Genomic DNA, 22,570 nt, shown 5'->3' on the forward strand with positions numbered 1-22,570 from the left:
GGCAGTGAGCATGGGTGTGGGGGGGCAGGGGGCAACGTGGGATTTTCACTTGAGTAAATGCAGGACAGGATGGCCGAGAAGCCATCCCCCCTCTTGCAGGGGGACCTCCATGGACAGATGCAACCTAGCAGGGAATGGGCTAGGCTGGGGAGGGGGCGAGCGAAGACCAGAAGCTTAACGCTGTGATGCAGCAGCAGCAGCAACAGCAGCAGCAGCAGCAGCAAAAAAGGCGAATGCTCTTCTTGGCTACCTCCACAGATGTCTAGTGTGCAGATCCAGGGCCCAAATCCTGGAGAGTCAGTGTTCCAGTTCAGAGGCAAGAGCATTTATGTTGCAGGTAAATCCTCACTGTTATCTGCAAGGGGGGCTGGAGAGACCCCCACCATGCCACCTGAAGCCCTGGAGAGCAGCAGCCAGTCAGTGTAGAGGTGGTGTGGCATAGTGGTAAGAGCAGTGTTTCTCAACCTTGGGTCCAGACAACAGCTGGGAAGAAACAGTGGATCAGAATGTCGGTCTAGGGCCCGGGAGGCCTGGTTTCAAATTCCCAACTGGCCATGAAGCTCACTGGGTGACATCTGGCCAGTCGCTCACTCTCAGCCTGACCTCCCTCGCAGGGCTTTTGTGAAGACAGAATGAGCAGGAGTGGCAGAGCCTAGGAAAAGGGACAGGCCGCCTGTCGTTCTCTCACTTTAGCCTGGGGGCTGATGCCGTAGCTGGTGAAGGCATACTGCCAATGCAGCAGCCCCAGCTGGGTGATCAGGAGCCGGCAGTAAGCAGTGAAGGTTGTGGTGAGGAAATGCCAGTAGAGAGCTCGGTCCAGAAACCAGATCTCAGAATGCGGGTGACAACTGGAAGAGAGAAGAGAGTCTGCACGATGAGAAGAACAGACCACCCCACCTTTCAAGGGGGCCTAGGGATGGCGAACTGGGCCTCGGTGCTTTCTACAAAGGATAAAGGCGTTTCCAAAGGAAATTCATCCTCTGAGGCCCTTCTTCGGGTGCCTCCTCCCCGAGAGGAGGGTGGCTACACAAGAATAGACCTTTTCTGCAGTGGCTCCCTGTTTGTGGAAGGCTCTCTCCAGGGAGGCTCACCTGGCACCTTTGCGACCTATCTGTAGGCGTCAGGCGAAAATGTTCCTCTTCAACCCAGCTGATTGACACCTGATATCTTTCTAAATATGTTGGGTGGGGGGATGCTTCTTTTTCTTCTTATTTTTATTATGCATTTTGTGTTTTTTATATTGCAGTTTTAGGTGGTAAACCGCCCTGAGATTTGTGGATGAAGATAATAATAATAATAGGGAAAGATGAAAGCCAGGCATAGCTTGCTTCAGGAAGACTTCATCACAGGCCATGATAGAGAACAGCCTTTGTCAACCTGGTGCCCTCCAGATGTTTTGGACTATCCGTCCAAAGCCCATCAGTCTCAGCCAGCACAACTGTATGGTGCGAGGAACAGTAGTCCTGCCCTATTCCATGACGGGGACTCAGAGAAATAAGAGGGGCTGAAGACCTATAGGGAGTGGGGAAAGGGCCAATCCGTCGTCCAGGAATGGCCCTACTGCAGCTAGCGAACCAGACAAAGCTGGTAAAAGGCACTGCTAGCTCCCTGACACTTTCCATTAGCTCTTGCTAACATTAGATGAATTTGCAAGTCACAAGACCTCCAAAGAAGGAGACTCCACCACACTCCTTGGCAGCAAATTCCACTGTCGATCAGCTCTTACTGTCAGGAAGGTCTTCCTAATGTTTAGGTGGAATCTTCTTTCTTGTAGTTTGGGACCATTGCTCCGTGTCCGCACCTGAAAGACCAGGTGTGCAGACTGGGAGTCACTTTGGACTCACAGCTGTCCATGGAGGCGCAGGTTACTTCTGTATCCAGGGCAGCTGTCTACTAACTCCACCTGGTACGCAGGCTGAGACCCTCCCTGCCCATGGACTGTCTCACCAGAGTGGTGAATGCTCTAGTTATCTCCCGCTTGGACAGTATGCAATGCGCTCTACGTGGGGCTACGTTTGACGGTAACCCAGAAACTGCAATTAATCCAGAATGCAGCAGCTAGACTGGTGACTGGGAGCGGCCGCCGGGACCACATAACACTGGTTCTGAGAGATCTGCATTGGCTCCCAGTACGTTTCCGGGCACAATTCAAAGTGTTAAAGCCCTAAACAGCCTCGGTCCAGTATACCTGAAGGAGCCTCTCCACCCCCATCATTCAGCCAGGACACTGAGATCCAGCGCCGAGGGCCTTCTGGTGGTTCCCTCATTGCGAGAAGTAAGGTTACAGGGAACCAGTCAGAGGGCCTTCTCGGTAGTGCCGCCCACCCTGTGGAATACCCTCCCTTCAGATGTGAAGGAAATAAGTAGCTACCCTATCTTTAAAAGACATCTGAAGGCAGCCCTGTTTAGGGAAGTTTTTAACATTTAACGCTGTATTGTTTTTAATACTTCATTGGGAGCCGCCCAGAGTGGCTGGGGAAACTCAGCCAGATGGGTGGAGTATAAATAATAAATTATTATTATTATGATACAAGGTCGGGGTCTCTCTTGGTTTCCTTGATGGCTGGGTGGAAGTCGCCCCCACCTCACCCCTCCTTGTTAAGAGGCGTGTAACATGGAGCAGGGACTTCTGGGTAGCTGCCCCTGTTCTGCATTGCTGGGGGTTGGACTAGGTGACCCCGCAGGTCCCTTCAGACGCTACAGTTCTATGATCCCTGTTCAGATATGGCATGCACCCGCTCATTGCAACAGGCGAGAAGCCCCCTGAGAAAGAACTTGCCATCTTTTCTCGTGTATAAGACGAGGTTTTTTACCCCCAAAATCAAGTGTCAAATTGGGGCTCCTCTTCTACAGGGGGAGTGCTGAGGGGGGACGGGCGCTTGGTTGTAGCCGCCAGGAAGAGATTCCCAGCCATGATTTCTTTGCTGTGGAAAGGGCTGTTGTCGACTGGCAGACGATAGGTGACTTGGTGGTTGATGCCTGCAATTGTGCAATTTGATTAATGGCTCCCTCCCCCCAAATAAAGCTCAACCACTCTGGGCAACCCCTCCCCAAAAAAGCTTAACAAGTCTTGGCAATCTGCCCCCATTTTCTAAATTTTGAGTGCCCAAAAATAGGGGGCGTGTTATACATGGAAAAATACGGTACCTTTCATAGAATCATAGAGTTGGAAGAGACCACAAGGGCCATCGAGTCCAACCCCCTGCCAAGCAGGAAACACCATCAGAGCACTCCTGACATATGGTTGTCAAGCCTCTGCTTAAAGACCTCCAAAGAAGGAGACTCCACCACACTCCTTGGCAGCAAATTCCACTGTCGAACAGCTCTTACTGTCAGGAAGTTCTTCCTAATGTTTAGGTGGAATTTTCTTTCTTGTAGTTTGGATCCATTGCTCCGTGTCCGCTTCTCTGGAGCAGCAGAAAACAACCTTTCTCCCTCCTCTATATGACATCCTTTAATATATATGAACATGGCTATCATATCACATCTTAACCTCCTCTTCTCCAGGCTAAACATGCCCAGCTCCCTTAGCCGTTCCTCATGAGGCATCGTTTCCAGGCCTTTGACCATTTTGGTTGCCCTCCTCTGGACACGTTCCAGTTTGTCAGTGTCCTTCTTGAACTGTGGTGCCCAGAACTGGACACAGTACTCCAGGTGAGGTCTGACCAGAGCAGAATACAGTGGCACTATTACTTCCCTTGATCTAGATGCTATACTCCTATTGATGCAGCCCAGAATTGCATTGGCATTTTTAGCTGCCGCGTCACACTGTTGGCTCATGTCAAGTTTGTGGTCAACCAAGACTCCTAGATCCTTTTCACATGTACTACTCTCAAGCCAGGTGTCACCCATCTTGTATTTGTGCCTCTCATTTTTTTTGCCCAAGTGCAATACTTTACATTTCTCCCTGTTAAAATTCATCTTGTTTGTTTTGGCCCAGTTCTCTAATCTGTCAAGGTCATTTTGAAGTGTGATCCTGTCCTCTGGGGTGTTAGCCACCCCTCCCAGTTTGGTGTCATCTGCAAATTTGATCAGGATGCCCTTGAGTCCATCATCCAAGTCGTTGATAAAGATGTTGAATAAGACCGGGCCCAAGACAGAACCCTGTGGCACCCCACTAGTCACTCTTCTCCAGGATGAAGAGGAACCATTGATGAGCACCCTTTGGAGTTCAGCCCTTTCTGTGTCCCCTGTTTGCATTTCACCATCTTCTCCTCTGAGTGACCCCACTGTTTCTTTGTTCTTCCTTTTGCTACGAACATACCCATAAAAGCCTTTTTTGTTGCTTTTAACCTCTCTAGCAAGCCTGAGTTCATTCTGTGCTTTAGCTTTTCTGACTTTGTGTCTACACGTGCTGGCTATTTGTTTGAATTCCTCTTTGGTGGTTTCCCCCCTTTTCCATTTTTTGTACACATCCTTTTTTAATCTTAACTCAGTTAAAAGTTCTTTAGATAGACACCCTGGCACCTTCCATGTTTCCGTCTCATTGGTATTGCCTGAAGTTGTGCTTTTACTATCTCCCTCTTAACAACTCCCAGCCATCATGAACTCCCTTTCCTTTTAGTATTACTGTCCATGGGATCTCACCCAGAACTTCCCTAAGTTTTATGAAGTCGGCGTTCTTAAAGTCAAGAAATTGAGTCCTAGTATGCTTGGCTGCTCCTTTCTACTGTATAGTAAACTTCAGAAGAGCATGATCACTCGCGCCTAATGATCCTTCCACTTCTACCCCACTAACCAGGTCATCAGCATTGGTTAGGACCAGATCTAAAATGGCCGTTCCTCTTGTTGCTTCTCCCACTTTCTGGGAGGTAGACCAGGCTGACAGGCACTGACTGACCCCCCACCCCATGGCCAAGTGGGGATTCGAACTCTGGTCTCCCAAGGGACAAATTGTACAGGGAATGCGTACAATGGAATTTTATGAAATCAAAACAGTACAGTTTGTTACCGCAAAAATCCGAGGGCTCCCTTGGACAAAAACAAAGACACCAACCAGGATAACTTGGAGCAAAACAGCAGCCTGTAGGCTTGGCCTTTATTGAACTGTTGCAACAGGGTGTTCCCCCCACTTGCAGGAGAGAGGAAGGACACAGAAAAATGGTGTGCAAGACCTTATAAAAACTTTTGAAATTCCCATCCTCTAGGTCAAGCCCACCCCCAGAAACATCATGCATACATTACAGAAAGGAGGGGTTGAGGGAGGAGTTGCGGTGGTAACCTGAGTGTCCTGTCACCTGGCTGGTTCCCTTCTCCTCCTCCCCATGAGTCATTTTCTGAAGACAAAAAGTAGTTGCAGTTTCCTTCCCCCTGAGGGAAGATCTGATCATTGTCCTTTGTTCCAGTCCATGCTGAACCCACTCCCATATGCAAGTTCTTTGTGATCTTGATTGTCTTCTGTCTAGGACCATCAGGGTTGGCATAGCAACTGGGCAGGGCTCCTGTGGATGTGCTGGGATGATGAAGGGATTATGGTGCCCTGTATCAAACCTTCCCCATTTTGTAGTTTTTCCTTCATGGAGTAAAATAAAAGTGTAACAGTGCCAGTACCGAGTTTGGATAGAAGTGAAAAACAGGGGATCACAAACCGGGGGAAACTCCCTAAATCCTTTAGTGACTTAGAGGAAAATTTACACTTAATTGACATTTGGAGGTATAAAAACCCCACTACTAAACAGTTTACTCACTACTCAGAACCTCACCAGAGTTGGGGCAGGATTGACCAGATATGGGTGACAAGGGCCCTCTCGTGGAGAGTTAAGAGATGTGAGATACAACCTAGGACCCTCTCTGACCACTGCCCCCTGGTTTTGGAAATAAAAAATGAATTAAAAGGACAGTTTAGGTGGAGGATGAATGAATATTTATTTGAAACCGAAGAAGTGGTGGAATTGGCTAAAAGTACCCTGAAAAATTATTTTGAGTTAAATTTGAATAAAGATACCCCAATAGAGTCGGTGTGGGATGCCAGTAAGGCAGTACTAAGGGGTTTTTTAATACAACAAAATAATTATAGAAGGAAGCTAAGGGAAAAAAAGAAGGAAGGTATTCTGGCCCAATTGAGGAACTGTGAAAGGAAATTGACTTTAAACCCGACAGATGAAGAGTCCAACCGAGCTACGAAAGTGCTGCAGTCCCAATATTCAGCCATATTAAACCAAGAGGTAGAACAGAAAATTAAATTTACAAGACAGAAATATTTCGAGTCGGCGAACAAAATGGGGAAGCTACTTGCGTGGCAGTTAAGGAAAAGAAAGAAACAAAATGTGATCAATAAATTAGTAGTGGAGGATAATGTTATAGAAGACCCAGACGAAATAGAAAATAGGTTTATTAAATTTTTTGAAAAGCTGTACGAAAGAGGAGAAGAGGATAGCTTAGAAATAAAAAATTATTTGGACCAATGTGGAGGGAAATATTTTACAGAAGAGGATTGTGCACAATTGAATAAGGAGGTGACAGTTGATGAGATTAAGGAGGCTATCAGTAAGATGAAGAATGGAAAAGTCCCTGGACCGGATGGTCTGCCCTCAAAATACTATAAAAAGTTGGTAGAATTATTAGCACCTGTGCTCAAGGAGGTTATAAATAACATTTTCCAAGAGGGGAGGATCCCTGGATCTTGGAAAGAAGCATACATTACGTTAATCCCAAAAACTGAAAATGAAAAAACAGACATAAAAAACTATAGGCCAATTTCACTGTTGAATGGCGATTATAAGATCTTCGCAGACATTATGGCAAATAGGCTTAAGAAACATCTAAAGAAATACATCCATAAAGACCAGGCGGGATTCCTCCCCGGCAGACAGCAGAAGGATAACGTCCGGCACGTTTTAGATATTATTGAGTATTTGGAGGCGAGGCCAGATATACCAGCGGCCCTTATCTTTATTGATGCAGAAAAAGCCTTCGATTGTGTATCTTGGAAATTTTTATTACAAAACCTCGAAAAAGCAGGAATAGTGGGCCCCTATCTGAAGGCTATTAAGGCAATATATTCAGACCAACAGGCTAGGCTGATTATTAACAACAATTTGTCCAAACATTTTTCGATTATGAAAGGTACAAGGCAGGGCTGCCCTTTGTCACCCTTGTTGTTTATTTTGGTCTTAGAAACAGCGGCAAATAAAATCAGAGAGACTTCAAACATTAGGGGAATAAGAGTTGGAGAGAAGGAATATAAATTAAAGGCTTATGCCGACGATTTGGTCCTATCCTTAGAGAATCCAGTAGAGAGTATCAGTAGAGCTGTAGAACTTCTGGAAGATTTCGGTAAACTGTCTGGATTTAAATTAAACAGGAAGAAAACAAAAATAATAATAAAGAATTTGGCTGAACAGGAGAAATTACGGTTGGAACAAAAGATTGATATTAAAGTAGTGAACAAAGTGAAATATCTGGGAATTTGGTTATCCCCGAAAAATATCAACTTGGTGGAGGATAACTATAATAAGATCTGGAAAGAAATTAAGAAAGATATGGACACCTGGCACAGACTGAAATTATCCTGGACAGGGAGGATGGCATCGATTAAGATGTGTATCCTCCCGAGACTGCTATTTCTGTTTCAGAACATACCAGTTATCAAAGGTTCCGCTTGCTTTAAGAACTGGCAAAAGACTTTGACCAAATTTATATGGCAAGGAAAAAAAGCCAGAGTGAAGCTTAAATACTTGACAGATGCTAGAGAGAGAGGTGGCTTTGCAGTACCAAATATAAGACTTTATTATGAGGCAGCCTGCCTATGTTGGATAAAGGACTGGGCCACCTTAAGGGATACAGACCTATTAGACCTAGAAGGATTTGATTTAAGATTCGGGTGGCATGCTTACCTATGGCAGGAGAAGGGTAAAGTGCATAGAGGCTTCTCCAATCACATAATTAGAGGACCCCTATTAGAAGTTTGGAATAAGAATAAAAAACTGATTGAAAAAAGCACCCCCTAGTGGCTCTCCCCAGTTGACATTATTAAAATAAAGAAACCAAATATGACAGGTGAAAGATGGACGTATGAAGATCTTTTAGTCAAATCAGAAGAAGGGTGGAAGTTAAGAACATACGATGAGCTGAAAGGTAGGATTAAGGAATGGTTTCACTTTCATCAAATTAATGCACTGTGGCGTGAACATAAGAGACTGGGAATGGGAGAAAAAAAGTCCAGATTCCAAGTGGAAATTTTAGAAAGCGATAATAAACTCCTTTCCAAAATGTATAAGCAACTATTGGAATGTGATACTAAAGAGGATGTGGTGAAAGGAGTTATGGTTAAATGGGCCAGAGACCTAGGACATGAGATAGGATATGATAAATGGCAGAATCTCTGGAAGAAGGGCATGAAATTTACAGCGTGTGCCGCCCTGCGCGAGAATTTGGACAAAATGATGTACCGATGGTACCTGACTCCGGCAAAACTAGGGAGAATGTATAGAAATGTAGACAATACTTGCTGGAGATGTAAAGATAAAGTAGGGACCTTCTTCCATATTTGGTGGACCTGTGATGAGGTGAAGGGGGTTTGGGGACAAATTTATGAGGAATTAAAGAAAATCTTGAAGTATAACTTCCCCAAGAAACCCGAAGCGTTCCTCCTAGGTATGATTGGGGAGGAAATAAAAAACACAGACCAGACTTTCTTCCAATATGCTACAGCTGCGGCGAGGATTTTAATAGCAATAAAATGGAAATCCACCGATATACCTACGATAGGAGAGTGGCAGGTGAAGCTATTTCAATACAGTATATAGAATTGGCAAGATTAACACAATGTATTAGGCATGGCAATATTGTAAAACTGAAAGATGATTGGACTAAATTTCTAAACTATATTGAGAACAATCTGAGAATTAAGAACTTAACAGTAGACAATAATTAACTCCTATGACGTGTAAAGATACAACAAGAACAACTGCAGAAGATATATGAGATTACATAATCCTAAACTGAGGTAAATGGAAGTCAAATGTATGCATGTGTAAGGCTTAAAACTTCTTTTCTTTCATTTTTCTATTCCGCAATCTCGTTGCTTGTTCTCGTTTCTCTCTTTTTTTCTTTTTTTTCTTATCTTTTTTTTTCTCTCTTTATTCTTGATCTGGATATATGTAACCTTAATTTTTAACCGTGATGACCTGGACATATGTAGTACTTCTTTTGGATTTGTATATATTTGTGTATTTTTCTTAAATAAAGGATAACCCCCCCCAAAAAAAGTGTAACAGTGCAAATCCGATGTATGGTTGATTTTTCTATGAATTTATAACAGAAGCGTGGCGTATGTAGTGTGTGAGTGTGAGTGTGTGTGAAGTTTGTACAAACTGAATGATTGGGGTGGGAGGTTCCTGCTACAAGTTTAATGATTTTAAAGGTGATCAAAATCCATATAAGAGTGTCTATCCTCAAAGAGTACTATTTACATGGACACCCTAAAAGCTGAGTAGAGAGTCTCTCTGAACAGAAGGCTGTTGTGTATCCCAATATTATCTATAAATATAGAAAAGTCTTGGAAAACTGCTTATAATGAGTACTATTTTAGGAAGACTAAGGACAGATTGTGAAGTTGAGGCTCCAATACTTTGGCCACCTCCTGAGAAGAGAAGACTCCCTGGAAAAGACCCTGATGTTGGGGAAGATGGAGGGCACAAGGAGAAGGGGACAACAGAGGACGCGATGGTTGGATAGTGTTCTCGAAGCTACCAGCATGAGGGAGGCAGTGGAAGACAGGAGTGCCTGGCGTGCTCTGGTCCAGGGGGTCACAAAGAGGCGGACACGACTAAACAACAACAACAGCAAACTAGCAGCTGGAACCTTGTCAGGAGATAGGAGGCAGATATTACCTTGGAAGGCAAGAGCTTGCTAATGAAGGGGAGTTAAAATAGCTCAAGGAAGACACAGGGCAACAAGAGAATAAATGCCTTAAAAAGAAACTTGTAAGATTTAAGATTGCTCGGAAGAGACCAAAAGGACAGAATGTACCCCCAAAGCTAATAGGGAGACCCCAACACTGAAAGAAGAGAACAGTAAGTGACTGCTCTTTAGGAAATCCTTGCGACCTAGGCCACATTCACCCAGAAAGCGAGAAAACTGGCCAACTCCGGAGAATGGAAGACCCTTTGAAGATAAGAAAGTGGCGCTGTAGAATTCCATGCTGAGTCATAAATGATGTCAGAGCAGCAGTTTTCATTGCTCCTACGTCATGAGGGGCTTGCCTTTCGAAATGGGTCCAAGGTCTGGTCTGAAGTGCATACATCGCTTCAGTCTCTCGAGATTGGAGACTAGTTGCAACTAATCAAGGGCGGCTTTCCCTCAAATCCTTGGTCATTTTGATTGGCTAAGAAACTCTTGCTTCAATTCCGTCTTCCCCCAGACCTCTGGGAGATTGGCAGCCGATGGAAGCTGTCATGCAGTGGTTGTCATGCAGCGGTGAGACTTGACTTGAGAAAATAAACTTGCTCCTAAACAGCACAGCCAAAGAGCATACACAGAGTGCTCAGAGCGGCTCCTTACAGATTAACTGCGGTCCTGGAGCCACTCTGCCTTAGTTTACACAGCAGCAGCAGCAGCCCAATTCTACAGACTTCTCCTGCCTGAGACACCCTCAGGCCCACCCTCAGTCACACCTGGCGACTATTTCGAGGGATGTTTAAAACAGAAATTTGAATGTTGTTTTTCTCCTGTCCTTGTTTATCTCCTGTCTGGCAGGTTACTTGATTGGATTGCCTGGGGAGCCTGGCCAGTCTTTCCTAATGATAAATACTTAGTTCCTGGGCCAGGTCACAGGCTCACCCTATTCAAACACAGACATACCCTTAAGACAGGATTTGTGAAGGAAAAGACCATGGGGAGGCTTTTCTATTTTCCTTTGACCTTGCAGAGAAAACATTTGGTCAGTTTGGGAATCAAAATGGTTGCAGGTCGGTCTTCCTGTGCTGATCTATGTACGTGCTTGGTTGGTGCACTTATGAACTGTCAGGGCTGCCTCCAGGTCCTAGCTCACAGAGGACCAACGCTACCCGGTAGTAATGTGCAAAAGTCTTTATTGAAGTTCAGTTTCCATTTACAAGCCGCAGCGTGCAACCCTACGTCTAGACGCTAGATCGGCGAAGCCCCGTCTGAGTCTCCACCCCCTGTACACCAGTTTAAGACCCTAGCCTTACTCCACCTTTTCCGTTGCTCCTTTCTCCTCTGGGTCCTTCTGCCCCCCTGTGTCTCCTCCTTCCTGGACTCTTCTGACGCTGACCCCCCTGACTCCTGCCCCTCTTTTCGGCGGGCTTTAGGACCTGGCTCCCTACCCGGGCTACCCACTGTGCCGCTTGCCTGTACATTTGAACTTGGCGCGCGCGCCCAGCTTCCAACCTTCCTCTCGACCGTTTCCTCGCTCTGCTCCTGAGCCCCTGACATGAACATTTAACATATATCTAAGACCTCAAAATTCCTATCTCAGGGAGGAGTCCCAGCATTTGACTGCTAACAGTTAGGCTGGAGAGATTTGTGCAGGCCTTGCCAGGCCTTCTAGGCCTTCCTGCTTCTGCTGACCAGAAGCTTGGTCTCAGGACAGGGGTGTCAAGGACTGTCTGGATGCAGAGAATTGGGGGGAGGCCCAGGCTGGGGAACCCCCAGGGGAAGAAGGCTCTTAGAAGCAAAGAAAAGCCCTCAATGACTAAGACCCAAATGATTCCACCTCCCTCACGGAGAATCTCTGGTGGTTCCCACACCCCTGAGTTTCATCTAGTCTTCACTAGGGATGTACCCTTTAGTGTGACAAGCCAAGCCCTGTGGAACTCCCTGCTTCTAGATGTTTGTGGGCACATGCGCTAAACCCTGTCTGTGGTGCCTACCTCTTTTCCCAAATGATAAGACAAGAGACCAGAGTATGGGTTCAAATTGGCCACAACTTGATTGAGCTTCAGAAGTGGGGAGCTTGGCACAGGCCTTGGCAGGCAACCCTCTCAGCCCGCTTGGCTGAGGATATGCAGGCAGTTGAGGCCCAGTGAGAGGGGACTGCAAAGTGCAAACTTACACAGCATGCCCTTCCACTGACCTCGTCTGGGGAGTTTCACCTACATGCCGCCGCTCTAGGACCAGGGACTCCCGGTTTTGCCCTTCAATGGGCCCTGCAAGCATGACTGCATCCCCCCCCCACTTGATGTTAGACTAAAGGCTACCTTGCCAAGGCCTAGAACCGCCACTCGAGGCCCTAAGGGGCCTTGCCGCCAAATCCCACAACCGAGGACCAATCAAACCCCGCAATCTATCCAGTCCCCAAAGGCTCGTCACAAGTCGTGGAGCCAGAAGTCATTGTCCAGTGGGGTCAGGTGCACCCCGCCCCCCCCCCCCGGAATAGGTCAACTCTATCTGCTGTGATGGTGGGATGTGGGATACAGAACCCACCAATTTGGCGCATGGTGTTGCGCATGGCCCTGCTAATTTTACTCACTGCATAATTGAGGCGAGAGGGATTGGAAGCCCCCCTCCAGCGAAGACGGGATAGGAGATTGGACCAGCCGATGGTCATTGATGGGTACAAGGCATGCAGGCTTTTTAAATCTGCCCTTGCAGCAAGGGCAAGGGCAATGCCTTTTTGCTCCACTAGATCGTTCTCCCCTGCATGCATAATCAAGACCCTTGGAGGGCCATGGGTCGCTGCGGCACTACGCAGCATGGGCATCAAGCTCCGCCAACGCATGCCCCGCTGGGCCATCCAACAAAAGCGTACCTTGGGGTGGATGTTAAGGTTATGGCCACGATTTTGAGACTGTGCATAATCCGTTGCCCAATGGACAATGCTGTGGCCTATAACCCAGATCTTCATGGTGGGCAAACCTGTAAGACAATTAAATTGCAAGTGATAAGGAGGAGGAGCCGGGACGAATGTGACTTTTGTAGGCCGTTGAGCGCCAGCGCCCCAGTGTCTTGATGTGTGCGGGGTCCCAACCCTGTATCGCCGCTGAAGTGACAGCCCCGATACGGAACAAGTGCCCGGACTATTCCTGGGGACTAACACCGCAAGCAGATTAGGCTTTGCGTAAGAACAGCAAAAGAGGCTTGAGCTCAGGGGTCAGCCTCTTTTCTTTTGGCCTTAGGCCCGCCGTCCATTGTCCTCCCTGGCCGAGGGCGGGTCAAAGGCCAGCTCAAGCAGGTGGGTGGCACCCACCCAGGTGAGCCTCGCTCGGTGCCGCAAACCCTGCCCACCTGTGGGGAAGGGAGGGCGGATATTGTCAAGGAGCAGCCCTCCCTTCCTTCAGAGATCTTTGGAAAGCTTTGTTGGTTTGCTGAAACAGGCATCATGATTTTAACCAATGAGTATTGCTTGATATTCATTGACATTTTCATGGATCTTTTGTTGATTCTCCCTTCTTCATTTTCCCACTTGCTATATTGCTACAAAGGGATGCGGGTGGCGCTGTGGGTTAAACCACAGAGCCTAGGACTTGCCGATCAGAAGGTCAGCTTCACCTGGAAACCCTGATTCCCCTCCTCTGCTACCGTTCTACATTAAGAACACAAGAAGAGGCTGCTGGATCAGGCCCATGGAAGATGCCCTCAGAATACTGCTGCCCTACGATAGATGGGATTTGGGTTTCCAGGTGAAGCTTGGCAGAACTGAATGGAGCATTTTCCAAAACCTTGCCCCAGCCTTTTGCCTCGCAGTCATGCTCAGCTCCATGCCCCTCTGTCTATGGAGCGCAACCTTCTTCCACTTCAATCAGGCCTTATGGTTGCTTAAGAACAGATGAATAGGCTCTGCTGGTCAGGCCAGTGGCCCATCTAGTCCAGCCTCCTGTTCTCACAGTGACCAACCGGATGGCCATGGGAAACCAGCAAGCAGCATCCGAGCGCATGAGCCCTCCCTGCTCCTGAGGTTTCCAGCAACTGGGATTCAGAAGCAAATAGGCAGAGCAAAGCATTTCGCATGCGCAGAGGTATTTGTCTGCTTTCGCATGTGAGGAAACGCTTGTATCAGGTGGTCCGCCAGAAACAAAAGGGTCTCCTTGTGCTCAGGTCAGGAGCAAATGCAAGGAGCAGGTGTGGCAACAAGAGAGCACTCAACAACCCCCCACCCAAATCCCCAGGGGTAGACTTTGGTGATATGGCGCCCTGAGCTAGGAAACAGCAGGGCTTGAGCTGACCTCTTTGAATTCTGAGGTGCCGGAAGAGAGCCCAGCTTCCATCTGCCGTAAGGCCTATTATGGCCTGGCATTGAAGTCACAGTGGCCTCTGCCAAAGCTGGCTTATTCAAAGTACATTTACAAGCCATTCTGAGGCTGCCTACCCAGAAGCTCAAACGTGGTTACAACTTCTTCTTTTTTACAATTATATTTTATTGTTTCAATATTTTAAAAATCATATACAGTCAAAACACAATTTTGACTTTTCTCTTAATTTTTGTCAACTTCCCACCCTGTTTTCCACGGAGCTGTTGTTTCTCTCCTGCTGCACCCCATCTTCTGTTTGTCAAATCATAACCCCAGTACTATAATCCAATTACTTACGTTGCTCATAGCTCAAATCCTCCTTACGAGTTCAGCGTACTATAATCCGAAAAAGCCCTATTTGTCCACAAAACTGCTAATTTTGCTAGTTCTGCATAGTCCATTATCTCACTTATCCCTTCTTTGGAACTTCTTTTTCCTTCCATTTCTGCGCATATAGAATCCTAGCTGCTGTTGTTACATATAGAAACAACTTTAACTAATTATAACTGTCAGGGGTTCAGGAGCAGAGGCACAGGAGAGGGAGGAAATGGAGAGCGAGGGGGAGGAATCCGAAGGGAGCGTAAGCGATGACAGTGGCCCGAGGTCCCTGAGTCTCTCCAGCGAATCGGAAGATTCACAGAAGGGGGCGCCCATGGTCAGAGCAAGGGGGGTGCCTAGGGGGACACCCCAGGAAGAAGGGGCCAGAGGGGACTCAGAGAGCAGCAGTTGGAAATCAGGACCAGCTTCCCCACCAGAGCGCAGTGGGGGGGAGGAGTCCCAGGTATCGGGACCAGGCTGCTCACCACCAGTGAGAGGAGATGAGTCAGGATTGACCACGCCTCCATCGGAGAGCGCGGAAACGGTCGAGAGGAAGGTTGGAGGCTGGGCGCGCGCGCCAAGTTCAAATGTACAGGCGAGCGGCACAGCAGGTAGCCCGGATAGGGAACCAGGTCCTAAAGCCCGCCGGAAGGAGGGACAAGAGTCAGGGGGTCAGCGTCAGAAGAGTCCAGAAAGGAGGAGACCCCGGGGGGCAGAAGGACCCAGAGGAGGAAAGAACAACGGAAGAGGTGGAGTAAGGCTAGAGTCTTAAACTGGTGTACAGGGGGCGGAGACTCAGACGGAGCTTCGCCGATCTAGGTTCTAAGACGTAGAGCTGCACGCTGCGGCTTGGAAATGGAAACTGAACTTCAATAAAGACTTTTGTACATTATTACTGACTAGCGTTGGTCCTCTGTGAGCTGGGACCTAGAGGCAGCTCTGACAATAATGAATAGCAGGTCACCACAACCAAAAACTGCAGTATCTAGCTCACCATTGCAATGATAAACTCTAAAAATATAATTGACACAAGACATTTTAAGGAAAATTCATCAGGAACTATTCACTTTGGTTGTTGTTAGTGGCTGTGGACATGCCATAACATTACAGCACATGACTCCTTCCCCCCCAAGAATCATGGGAACTGTAGTTGACCTCTAAACACAGTGCTATAGGTCCCAGTGCAACACATGCCTGGCTTATCCTAGAGATCACTGTGTGCAAAATTTGCGATGCCACGAGCCTAATATTTACCCTGCAATGCCAACCACCTTTGCCCAGGACAATGTACGACACCCTGGACTCAGCTCTTCAAAAATTATTAGAATTTGGACTAAGAAACAAGAGTGTTCTGGAAGGAAGGATATTTTAAAGTGACTGGAAGATCAGAATTATGAAATTGGGGAAAAACTTGGAAAAAATATATTTAAAAAACTCTTCCAAAAATCCCTTTAAAAGAATCAAGTCTTTAAAAAAAAGTCCTAAAAAAGTATTTAAAAGAATCATTTCCAAAAAATTAAAAAATTGTACAGTAGCCCCTTAGAGGTAGGTAGTTGGTCTACCTAGCTGAATCTGGGGGGAAACAAGAGAGAAGAACGCAGGAACAAGTGAAAGAAGCTTTCTCCCGACAGCGAGAACATGGAAAGGCCTCCCCAAAATCTTTAGTTTGGAATGTATAATTGGCTTTATTGTTTGTATTATGATGTGGCATGAATTGATTTGATTTGTTATCATTGGAATGTTACTAATGGAGAATTAATTTAAAAAATATTCAATCCATTAAGAAGTTCTTAGTTCATCTTCGATGAAGGTTTGCCGGATCATAAATCAGCAAATAGAATGTAAATAGAAAAAGAGATGAGCAAGAGGTCTCCTTTCCACTGACATCATCATTCCATCATGTTGTCATAGTGCTGTGACCTCATGTCTCCAGGGGCTTGGGGGCCCTTAGCAACGCTGGTACACAGCGACCTCCATAGAGAGTGAGTGTGTTTTCTTTTCCTCCCCCAAGTCAGTGTGGTATATTTAGTTTTAATTTGGCATTTGTGTTCCCTTTTAATAAGAATTAGAATAAGAATAAGAATAAGAATAAGAATAAGAATGAGATTTTTTTATTTGTATCCTGCCCTCCCCGGCTGAGGCCGGGCTCAGAGCAGCTAACATCATAAAAAAAACCCCAGGAAGGACCTTTTAGGCAGAATTTTGTTCCAAAGCCAGAACCATTCAGCTCTTTCAGGGGCTGGCCAGGGTAAAATGTAGAAATTGGAGATAGAGGCCTGTTCAGAGCTATTTGTGGTGGTATCATTACAACCCATGGAATTCCTTACTAATTAAACGTCTCCCTGATTTCACAAGAGGAATAACCATGCTCTATATAGCTCATGTCTGGGAAAAGGTGGCATTTTCCCAAGGTCTTACCATGAGGGTGCAGTAAATGAGAATTGGCCCCTAACACTTGCTTGGTTCCCTCCCCTGTAGGCTCACGTTCTCTTTTTCTCTGGGATGCGGTGCAGGCCGTGATTTGGGCTGACTTCCCAGAGAGCCTCTGTTGTAAATAAAAAATTGCCCTTTTTCCTTATGGGGTTATCCAAGAGCCCATATAGAGTCCTTACATAGGTTCCCTATTGGTAGGAGAAGATAACAGAGGCCAACCAGAGAATATTGAGAAGCAAGGCAGCTAGTAAGCTTGATCTTTATTGATCTGTTGCAACAGGGTGCTCCCCTCACCCGCAGGAGAGACGAGGAACCCAGAACAATGGTGCGCAAGGCCTTATATGGACTCTTGAAATTCCCACCCTGTAGACCAAGACCACCCCTGGAACATCATACACAGAAGGGGTGTAACCTAAGACCACCCCTCAGATACATCACACCTACATCACAGAAAAGGCGGTCTAAACAGAAATTTAATGTTGTTTTTGTCCTTGTTTATCTCCTGTCTGGCAGGTTACTTGATTGGATTGCCTGGGGAGCCTGGCCAGTCTTTTGTAATGATAAATACTTAGTTCTGGGCCATGTCACAGGCTCACACCCTATTCAAACACAGACATACCCTTAAGACAGGATTTGTGAAGGAAAAGACAATGGGGAGGCTTTTCCAGTTTGACCTTGCAGAGACAACATTTGCTCAGTTTAGGAATCAAAATGGCTTCAGGTCGGTCTTCCTGTGCTGATCTATGTATGTGCGCCTATCACACCATCCCATGAGCGGTGTGAGTTGTTCAACCGCATTCTAAATGACATACAGCATTACCAAACCAATAAAAAGAATATCCAGTCAATCTTCAGTACCTATAAAAGAACTTCAGGGATAGGACCAGAAGCATTAGCCTCATCCTTAGGATCAGAAGCTGAGGCTCCCACAGATGAGAGTTGTTGTTTTCAACACAACAAAGCCACTTCCGAACCTGGCGAGGAGTTGGGGTTGCGGGCTTCACGCCCACTCCATGTGCGTGGGGGCTGGTTCCAGCCCCTGTGAGACTGAGGGAATCCCGGCCGCGTCGTCAACCCAGCCAGCCAGTTCGGTGGCATAGCCTGCCCTATTTAGGGCCGGCGCGGCCGGGGCTCGCCCTCTTTTCACCTCGCCAGCCATCCCGCTTTGGTTTGTATTAAGGTTGTTTTGTCTCTTGCTTACCTTTTCTTTAGGCTGTGTATCTCAATTCCTTCGGTGATCGATTTTCACTTGGATTTACCCGCGCATCGGTGTTGTGCCTCCCATCGGATTGCCTGCCTCAAGCCCGCCTGTGTTCCAGGCAGCCGCTTTGGCAGCCAGAGCTATTTAGCTCCGGAACAGCAGGGCTGAAACCACACTGGAAAACCCCATCGGCCGGGTCTTCCCTTCTCTCTGGGTGGCTTCTCTGCAGCGGAGCTTTGCGGAACGCGGTTTGCACGTTCAGCGCCAGCCCATCGCCGTTTAGTCCTTTTACTTGGAAGCGCACAGCTCGCCCGACAGATAAGGTTTGCCTGGGGGTTCTTATTTCTAGCCACATTCGCAGGGTGGTGGGGCACCTTTAACGTTTGTGGGGGGATTGGTGGAGCAAAAGGAGGGAGGCTTAAAAGGACACGTCTTTGTCGCTACCCCTTTGCATTTGGTACTGGCCGCGTTGCCTTTGCGTTCCAACGGTTGCTTCTTCACCATTATACCTTTCCAAGAACTTCAGCCAGACTTCCAGATCGGATTTTACCTCTTTAGATAGGCGAACCCTGTGATGGGGTGACCGCAAGCCTGCTGACAACCTCGCGAGGCGGCCGCAAAATGGGCGGCCTGGCGAAACCACTCGGCAAGCAAAGTTCAAATGGCCTAACAACGACTGAATCTGCCTGAGCGTAACTTTTCTTAGAGGGAGAAGTTGCTGAATGAGGTCCCTAAGTGCAACCAATTTTTCACTAGGAAGTTTTGAGGTTTGGGCGACTGTGTCCAACTCAATGCCTAGGTAAACCATAGTTGTAGCTGGGCCCTCCATTTTATCTGCAGCCAAAGGTACTCCCAGCTGTCCTGCTAAAGATGTGAAGGCTTCCAGAAGGGCCGAGCACTTATGCCTACTATCAGCTACGCGAATAAAGCCGTCCAAGTAGTCCGACACACCCTCAGAGCCTGTTCTAAAACGAAGCGCCCAGTCCAAAAAGGTACTAAATGCCTCAAAGGCTGCACAGGCCACTGAGCAACCCATAGGCATTGCTTTGTCTACAAAGTAAGTAAAGGTAAAGGTACCCCTGCCCGTATGGGCCCGTCGTGTCTGACTCTGGGGTTGCACGCCCATCTCGCTTAAGAGGCCGGGGGCCAGCGCTGTCTGGAGACACTTCCGGGTCATGTGGCCAGTGTGACGAAGCTGCTCTGGCAAGCCAGCACCAGTTCAGCACATGGAAACGCTGTTTACCTTCCCGCTATAAAGTGGTACCTATTTATCTACTTGCACTTAAGAGTGCTTTCGAACTGCTAGGTGGGCAGGAGCTGAGACCGAACGACGGGAGCTCACCCCGCCGCGGGGATTCAAACCGCCGACCATACGATCGACAAGTCCCTGGCGCTGAGGTTTTACCCACAGCACCACCCGTGTCCCGTGTCTACAAAGTATGCCCCATCAAATTTTAAACCCAGCCACTGGAAATCTTCTGGGTGGACTGACAGGAGTCAGAAAGCAGACTCTATATCACATTTCGCCAGCAACGCGCCTTTTCCAAATTTGCTAATAACCACTTGGTCAAATGAGGCATACCTCACAGAGCAAAGTTCCTGAGGTATCGCATCATTGATGGACTCTCCCTTTGGGTAGGATAGGTTGTGAATCATGCGAAACTCACTGGGTGCCTTTTTGGGGACGATGCCTAATGGGGATATATGCAAACCCTCTATGGGAGGGACAGAAAAGGGGCCGGCTACCCTCCCTGCCTTAATTTCTTTAAGTATTTTCTTGCGCGCCACTTCGGGCATCTCTCTAACTGATTTCTGATTTGGTGGGTCACCTGAATTGGGGGGGGGGAGCAACTGGGATCCTAAAACCTAAACTAAAACCTTCCCAGAGAAATAATGCAGCTGTTCTGTTGGGATAGAGATCCAAAAGGGTTTTTAAGGCTCACGTACCCTTTTTCTCTGGGATGCGGTGCAGGCCGTGACTTGGGCTGACTTCCCAGAGAGCCATCCCATGAGCGGTGTGAGTTGTTCAACCACATTTTAAATGACACACAGCATTACCAAACCAATAAACAGAATATCCAGTCAATCTTCAGTACCTATAAAAGAACTTCAGGGATAGGACCAGAAGCATTAGCCTCATCCTTAGGATCAGAAGCTGAGGCTCCCACAGATGAGTTGTTTTCAACACAACAAAAGGGATGGCATTTCACTCCTGCATCTGCTGGAGAACCCCCCCCCCTTTTCCAACTAACTGAAAGTACAACCTGGGAATATACACAGAAGCCCAAATGATTATTTGGAGGCGGATCAGGTACTGCTCGCAGCTGATGGGGTGCGGCTCTTCCTATGCTCCGGCTTCTTGAAAGCGGATCGGTGTCCTGAAGCGACTGTCTGTTGTCCATGCCTTCCCCTTTCTCCGGCAGGGGGGGAGCCAGGGAGTGAAGGAGGTGAGGACAGGTGATCCCCCCCCAGGCCCAAAGTCACCCCAGGCCTCAAAACCAAATTTCCCCTTTCTCTCGTCTACAACAGCTTTTCTCTGCTCTTCTCTGCTTTCTCACAAGATGCTGCTGCATAAGCAAAAGGTTATTTTTTATCAGTACAAGAAAGCTTCAAAAAGCTAATGAATAGGCTCTGTCAATGCCAGGAATAAGCAGGTCTGGGAACTGAGTCTTATCTCATCCAGTTGCAACACATCTTGGACACGCTGAATGCAAGGCTTCTCAACCTCCTTGGCTTCTCATCCCCCTTTCCTGGGAAGGGCGCCAAGAGTCCCAAGAGTCCCAGGACAGGAGCTTTCTGTTCATGCTCAGGGAAACTCATGAGGCAGGACTCCTGAGGAGGGGGAGAAGGGGAGGGAACTGGAGGGGAATATATGCTCTGTGCAACTGGCTGTGAATTTGTGCTTGTTTGTGAAGTTATCACACTAGCTCCTTCTACCAAGCCCGGATGATAGAAATAAAGCTCTTTCTCTGAAATTATCCCTTGAGTGCCTGTTTGACTCACCTTTCCCTCTCCCAGCTGCAATGCTCTTCCCACCTGAGGGCAAAGCCTGAAAAGGCTACAGGAGTTGTGGCATCCTCAGGCACAGAGGTTTTCCAGGTAGCTAGTCCCAGGGTCCACTTCTGCAGGCAGCGCGCCTCCACCCGCACACAAGACAAGCCGCCTGCAGGAGTCGACTCCTGCAAAGTGGCCCACCAAGGGGAGATCCTTCCAGCAAGGTTTCAGGGCAGACCTACCCCCGGACCTAGTCTGTCCTGGGATCCACCCTTAATGAGAAAACGAAAGCAAAACTATTCACACAAAAGGCAGGCCTTACATCCAGGCTTTTACTGACCGTACATTAAAAGACCTTTTCACAAGAGATATTGAAGATAATAAAACACAGCACCCAGAATTAGGAAGAGATAACCAGGCTGGAATAGTAGATCATGTCAGATCATTTTCCTCCACAAATTTTACAATATTCTTCCGCGGTATCCACTTCCTCCTCCCTTGGATCTACATGAGCTTGCTATTTCCAGGTCTGTCAAATATTTGGTCATCCTTCTCACTCTGAGTAAAAAGACTTCCTCATTTCAATGTTTACAAATAAAAATACAATACCAAATACTTTGAATCATTCCCAGATTCTGTCAATATCCAGGATAAAGGTAAAGGTACCCCTGCCCGTACGGGCCAGTCTTGACAGACTCTGGGGTTGTGCGCCCATCTCACTCAAGAGGCCAGGGGCCAGCGCTGTCCGAAGACACTTCCGGGTCACGTGGCCAGCGTGACATCGCTGCTCTGGCGAGCCAGAGCTGCACACGGAAACGCCGTTTACCTTCCCGCTAGAAAGCGGTCCCTATTTATCTACTTGCACCCGGAGGTGCTTTCGAACTGCTAGGTTGGCAGGCGCTGGGACCGAGCAGCGGGAGCGCACCCCACCGCAGGGATTCGAACTGCCGACCTTTCGATCGGCAAGTCCTAGGCGCTGAGGCTTTAACCCACAGCGCCACCTGCGTCTCAATATCCAGGATAATATTTCCCAATTGCTAAATTTCCAGCAATCAAAACTGGAATATCATATTCCAGTCTTAATAGATTACCTAAAAATGACACTTTCTTATCCAGAGATTCTATTTTTTTAAAAAAAAATAATTTTTTATTGATTTTTCCATGGATTCTACTTCTAACACTATATCTTTAACAATTTTTCATATTTCGACCCTCCTCCCCTGGACTTCCCTCGTACTCACATTTTGTTTTATTTCCCTATTGTTCACCTTGCGTATTTGATGTTTTCCCAAAATTTCCTCAATACATATAGTCTTATTTTTTGTTGTAGACAGTTGTGATTGTTCACTCAAACCCTGGCAATGAGTCCATTTCTTTATGCTGCCTCTTCATATATGTTGTAAATGGTTCCCATTCTCTTTTAAAGTCTTTG

General features: G+C 47.2%; 1 protein-coding gene across 1 annotated transcript in view; it reads left to right on the plus strand.

Annotated features, from left to right (window-relative positions):
* The first annotated feature begins 18,353 nt into the window (after positions 1-18,353).
* LOC309373563 (uncharacterized protein) overlaps positions 18,354-22,570 on the plus strand; it is a 151,166-nt gene continuing 146,949 nt past the window's right edge. Inside the window, exon 1 of the mRNA XM_081917884.1 lies at positions 18,354-18,467. The gene's annotated coding sequence lies outside the window, so the exon portion shown is untranslated. The remainder of the gene's footprint in view (positions 18,468-22,570) is intronic.

This window comes from Podarcis melisellensis (genome assembly GCF_964234715.1).
Source record: "Podarcis melisellensis genome assembly, chromosome: 7".
NCBI classification, from domain to species: Eukaryota; Metazoa; Chordata; class Lepidosauria; order Squamata; family Lacertidae; genus Podarcis; species Podarcis melisellensis.